Source organism: Pan troglodytes, chromosome 19 (assembly GCF_028858775.2).
Source record: "Pan troglodytes isolate AG18354 chromosome 19, NHGRI_mPanTro3-v2.0_pri, whole genome shotgun sequence".
Classification (NCBI taxonomy): Eukaryota; Metazoa; Chordata; class Mammalia; order Primates; family Hominidae; genus Pan; species Pan troglodytes.
In genome coordinates, this window is record NC_072417.2 from 15143001 (window position 1) to 15149320 (window position 6320).

Below are 6320 nucleotides of genomic sequence, written 5' to 3' on the forward strand. Positions count from 1 at the left end.
TTTATTTATTTATTTTGAGACAGAGTCTCGCTCTGTCACCCAGGCTGGAGTGCAGTGGCACAGTCTCACTGCAAGCTATGCCTCCCGGGTTCACGCCATTCTCCTGCCTCAGCCTCCAGAGTAGCTGGGACTACAGGCACCCCCCACCACACCCAGCTAATTTTTTGTATTTTTTTTCAGTAGAGATGGGGTTCCACTGTGTTAGCCAGGATGGTCTCGATCTCCTGACCTCGTGATCCACCCGCCTCGGCCTCCCAAAGTGCTGGGATTACAGGCGTGAGCCTCGGTGCCTGGCCTAATTTTTATTTTTTAGAGATGGGATCTCACTATGTTGCCCAGACTGGGGACATTTTTTTCTCTCATTTTTAAAAATTTTGAGTTAAAAAAACTTCTTTGTTTTACATAAAAGATATATGGAACACTTCACGAATTCACGTATCACCTTTGCTCAGGGGCCGTGCTAATCTCGGCATCATTCCAATTCTAGCATATGTGCTGCTGAAGTGAGCACTATTCTATCATTTTTAACATCAATTTTATAGAAATGAAATTTACATCCTTTTAAAACAGTTATTTTACCAAGTAATACATGTACACAAATTAAAAAGTCAAATGGAGGCCAGGGACAGTGGCTCATGCCTGTAATCCCAGCACTTTGGGAAGCTGAGAGGGGAGGATCACCTGAGGTCAGGAGTTGGAGACCAGCCTGGCCAGCAGGGTGAAACACCATCTCTACTGAAAACACAAAAATTAGCCGGGCGTGGTGGCGAGGGCCTGTGGTCCCAGCTACTCAGGAGACGGAGGCATGACAATCGCTTGAACCCTGGAGGTGGAAGTTGCAGAGAGCTGAGATTGCACTACTGCACTCCAGCCTGGGCAACACAGTGAGACCCCGTCTCAAAAAAAAAAAAAAAGTCAAATGGTACTAAAAGCCATATTGAAAAACACTGGCTGGGTGCGGTGGCTGATGCCTGTAATCCCAGCACTTTGGGAGGCCAAGGCGGGCGGATCACAAGGTCAGGAGTTTGAGACCAGCCTGGCCAATATGGTGAAACCCCCACCTCTACTAAAAATACAAAAATTAGCTGAGCGTGGTGGGGGGTGCCTGTAGTCCCAGCTACTCGGGAGGCTGAGGCAGGAAAATAGCTTGAACCTGGGAGACGGAGGTTGCAGTGAGCCTAGGTCGTGCCACTGCATTCCAGCCTGGGCAACAGAGCGAGACTCTGTCAAAAAAAAAAAAGAAGAGAAAGAAAGAAAGAGAGAGAGAGAGAGGGAGGGAGGCAGGGAGGGAAGAAAGAGAGAGAGAAAGAAAGAAAGAAAAGAAAGAAAGAGAAAGAAAAAGAGAAAGAACAAAGAAAGAAAAGAAAGAAAGAAGGAAGGAAGGAGAAAGAGAGAGAGAGAGAGAAAAAGAAAGAAAGAAGAAAGAAAAGAAAGCAAGAAAGAAAAAAGAAAGAAAGAAAAACACTAACCCCCTTCCCCCACCATCCCGCTCACCCCGTCTTACTCCTGGGAAGGAACCATCCTTATCTCTTCTATGTATTTCGCTTTGTATTTCTCCCCGGATTTCTGACATTGTCCTACTCTTCTTTCTTGATCCTTTCTTTGTAGGTGCCCATTGATTTCCCACTGTGGGGGCTGGGAACTGGGCCCTGTCCCACTGTGACCCCATCACTTCCTCTGCTCAGTCCTCCCACAATGTGGTCATAGCACAACTTTGGTTAAATTGATAGTGCTTTTATTTTAATCACTATGCAAATAATATTCAACTCAAAATGTTCCTCAACTCTTACGGTCTCCCCAAAACCTGCCGAGGTGGTTTTAAAACATATCTGCAGATTCTCGGACTCTCCTCTCATCAAGACGGGGAATCTGATTCCCTCCCGCCTTGCACATGGTGGCGGAACTCTAAGGAACACAGTGCCGCTGAAGTGACGCTGTGTTGCTTCTGACGCAGGTCGCACAGCACGATACAGCTTCCCTCTCATTTTAGGACCTGAGCCTTTGGAGCCCTGGACCACCGTGCAGGAAGCCACCAGCCACCATGCTGGAGAGATCATGTGCAGAGACCACGCAGAGAGAGGCCCAAGGAGCCCCTCCTAGTCCATCCTTGAGCTCTAAGTGTCTTCTAGTAGACGCACCAGACATGTGAGCGAGGAGGCCTTTGAGATGACTCTAGCCCCAACCACCGAGTGAGACCTGCCTATCTAAGCCCAGTCAACTGCCAGGGTCACCAGAGCTGATAATAATCAATGACTGTTGTTTTATGTCTGTAAATTGAGGTTGGTTCAGTAACAGGTGATGGGAACATTGTTCCAACTGTGGTCTCCTCATCTCATTTGACTGCAGCTTCATCCCTCCAGCTGCTCAGGCCATCTTTGATTTATCTCTGTCTTTCATACCTTGCATTCTGTATGTCAAGGAATATTTGGCTCTGCCTTCAAAATATCCAGAATCCAATCGCTTCTCACCACCTCCAATGCTTCCACCCTGGTCCAAGCCACCATCATCCAATGGGGCCATCAGTATGGTCTTTCCCCTGGATCACTGCAGTGGCCTTCTGACTGCAATAGCATCCTACTTCCACCTAGTCCCTCCTACCATTTATTCTCAACACATAGGCAGAATTATTCTGCCAACATGTAAGTCAGATCATGTCACTCTTCGGCACAAAACACTGCAGCAGCTCCCATCTTGCTCAGAGTCAGTGCCCGAGTCCTCACAATGTCCTGACCCTTCTTGTCTCTCTGACCTCATTGCCTAGTCCCCTCCCCCTCTCCAGTTCTGCCGCAGCCCCACTCTTCTTGTTAGTCCCTGAATGAGTTAGGCTCACTTCTACTTTAGGCCCTTTGCATGAGCCATACTCTTCATTTATTTCCTGGAATTTATCATTACTTTTTGTTTGTCATTTGCCTACTATTCTATGTGGCAATTGCTCATTTTTTCCCCAAGTGCTTTCATGTTTCTGGATACTATTTTCCGTATCCTCAAACGTGTCATTTTCTTTGATTCCTTGGGTGCCTCACTCCTGGTGCCTGCCATCCTGCTCCCCTCTGGACTGGTAGCTCTCTATCCACTATCATCCTGGCATTTCTCTTCACTGCTGTTCAGCATTGAATCCCATGACTTCTAGTTCCACATTATATTTCTTAGTTTACTTTCTCATTTTGTGGGTGCACATCCTGCAGTAGCTACTTAAGAGAGGACATACATGTGAGGTAAAATTTGACTCCTTGCATGTCTGAGATGCTTTTATTCCACCTTCCTATTTCATTGATCATCTGGTTACAAGTATTCTCAGCTGAAAATCATTTTCACACAGAAGCTTAAAGGCATTGTTTTCTTTCAGTGTGGCTATTTAGAAGTCCAAGGCTGATACCTGGTCTTTCGTATGTTTTTTTCTCTCAGGGAGCTTTAGAAATCTATTCTTTATTCTGGGTATTCTGAAATTTGTGATGATGCACCTTGGGGTGGGCATTTAGTTGGGCCTCTCAATCTGGAGACTCACATCTTTCAATTTTGTGAAGTGGTATTATTTTTACTCTCACTCTCTCTCCTCTATTTTCTCTTTATAGAATTTCTATTAGCTGGAAATTGGACTTCCTAGAGTGGTCCCCATTCTTATATTTTTTCAATTATTATTATTTTTAAATCTCTGTTTATTTTTGTTCTACTTTATCTTCCACCAAACTTGCTTTTAAATATTTTATTCTTACTCTTCTTTTGAACAATTTCCAAAATTTCACTTTTGATTTTTCATTAATTCCTTTAAAAGTAACATCCAAAATAGAGAATAAAGCATCTAACTCTTGTTTAATGGATATAACATCTTACTTTACTTTTCTGAAGAAATTATCAAATTTTTTTTTTCATTTTTTTTCTACTCCTTCCATCATCTCTGCTTTCTCCAAATTCCTTTATCCTATTTGCCTGGATCCGTCTCTTCCAAGTTGGAGGCTGTCTTTAAACATTGGGTGATCCTGGGCTGCCTGTTCTTGTCTAAGTGTGACTCACTAAACACATGAGTGGGAACGCTGAGTGAGTGGGTGAGGCTTGTCCATAGAAGGACTTACAACAAGGTTGTTGGATAGCAAACTGGCTTCTTTGTTTTCTTTTTCTTTCTTTTTCTTTCTTTTTCTTTCTTTCCTTCCTTCTTTCTTCTCTTTCTCTTTTCTTTCTCTCTTTCTCTCTTTCTCCTTCCTTCCTTCTTTCTTTCATTCTTTCTTTCTTCCTTTTTATGGAGTTTTGCTCTTGTTGCCCAGGCTGGAATGCAATGGCGCAATCTCGGCTCATTGCAACCTCTGCCTCCCTGGTTCAAGTGATTCTCCTGCCTCAGCCTCCTGAGTAGCTGGGATTACAGGCCCGGCTAATTTTGGTTCTTTTTTTTTGGTAGAAATGGGGCTTCACCATGTTGGTAAGGCTGGTCTCAAACTTGTGACCTCAGGTGATCCACCTGCCTTGGCCTCCCAAAGTGCTGGGATTACAGGCGTGAGCCACTGCGCCCGGCCCAAACTGGCTTTCAAATTGGGGCAGGACTCCAAGATGTCAGAATGTGGAGGTCTTTTCTCTGGAGCCATTCAGTTATCCAGAGAGAATGTGTCAAATCTCCTACTGGCAGTGGGGGTGGGGAAGCATGCAATGGGTGGAGAGAGCTGGGGTGCGCCTGCTGTAGGAGGAGGAAGGGGGTCCATCCTCCCCCTATACAGGCCACGTAGCCCCCCTGTTTTTAGTCCCATGCCTCATGCCCACCTTCTGTAGATTTGGATCTCCCCGTCCTCAGCACCTAGTGTTCTATAAGACCACCCCGCTTCTGCTTATTAGTTTCCTCATCTGCAGGGAGCCAGGTAGTGATCCCCAGCTCTGCCAAGTCAGCTCCTGCTCCTCTCCCTCTTCCAGATATTTGTGGGACTCTCTCATCCATGTTCATCTCTTCCCTCATTTTATCTCCTTATGAGTTTATATATTCTTGATTCCTTTACTGCCATTTCAGTGGAGTTTTGGAAGGGGGAAGTGAGCAATCTGCCATGCTTACTCAGAAGTGGGCTGCATTTTAAAAACAAAGTTGGCTGCATTGCTCAAAGATGAGGGAGGGTTTAGGAAAACCAATTCGTGTACAAGACATACTTTCTCATGCATATATGTACACAGGCCTTACATGATGAAACTCCTGTGAGAGGGGCCAGCCCGTGAAATTCCCAGATAGTGAACATAGGCCCCACCTCACTGAATTGCTATGAGGACTAAATGAGCTAACACAAGTAAAATGCTTAGCACAGGGCCTGGCATTTGAGTTCTCAAGGGATAGCAGTGATGATTATTCGGATAGTTTTGGGATGAACTTGACTAAGGGCTCTGGGGATTTAGGGGAACTTCTCTCCGTCCTCTTCTGTGCCCTGGAGGAGGAAGCACCTTCTGCAGGCTTCTCCTGGGAACCCCACCAGCTTGTGGATCTCAGAGCTCTTTGGAGTTTGAGAAGGCAATGGGGAAATCCCTCTGGTCTTGGCCACTCTGACACTGCATAATTGGCATAAATGGGGGATCCCAGCTCAGCCTGGAATGTTCTCGTTTCTTGGCATGAACCTGTCTTTTTGCAAACACAGTCACTTTTTGTCTGGCCCATCAGCCGTCTTCCAAAGGTTTCTTCTACTCAGTCCCGCCATACACATCGTTTTCAACATTAAAGTCACCCTTTAATTTGTAACAAAGAGATATGGGTTCTAGTTCTGTCTTTGCCACCAATTGCCTAGAAATAGCTCAAACTTGGGATCTAGATTTGATCTGCCCGGTTTGAATCCCAACTCTGCATGAGCCATGTCCCATGGGCAAGCACTCAGTCCTCTATGGGCCTTGGTTTCCTCGTCTATCAAATGAAGATAATAATAGTTCCTAACTCATAGAGCTATCATGGGGCTGAAAGAAATAATCCATGTAAAGCGCCCAGCCTGGTACTCAGAGTTCAGATAAAGCTGGCTGTAAGGATCACTATCTTTCCCAATTTAAACTCTCCCGCAAACTTCGTAGCTCCAGGCACAACTGGAGGTGAGGACTCAGGCATATGAAGCTTTTCCAGGGGCTGAGGCAGAGGAAATGTGATCTCCTGGATTTTGTTTGTAGCTTCTACTAGACCACATAGCAACCGAGCAACATAGCAACCAACGAAAGCAATTCCATTTAATTCCAAGTCAAACAACTTACTTTTTCAAAAGTATGTCATTCCGACTTGAAAAAACCAATCTCCCTGAGTAGTCTTCATGTCATAGAGACAAACACTTTATGGTAAAAATGCTATTTGATTTTGTTTCTGCTCAAAGCAGTTCTCATCA

The 6320-nt window shown here is 45.1% G+C and overlaps 1 non-coding gene across 1 annotated transcript; it reads right to left on the bottom strand.

Moving 5' to 3' along the window:
• Positions 1 to 407: 407 nt before the first annotated feature.
• LOC112206113 (U6 spliceosomal RNA) lies at positions 408 to 511 on the bottom strand. Its single transcript, XR_002940322.1, has one exon. It is a non-coding gene; the product is annotated as a U6 spliceosomal RNA (small nuclear RNA).
• Between the last annotated feature and the right edge of the window lie 5809 nt (positions 512 to 6320).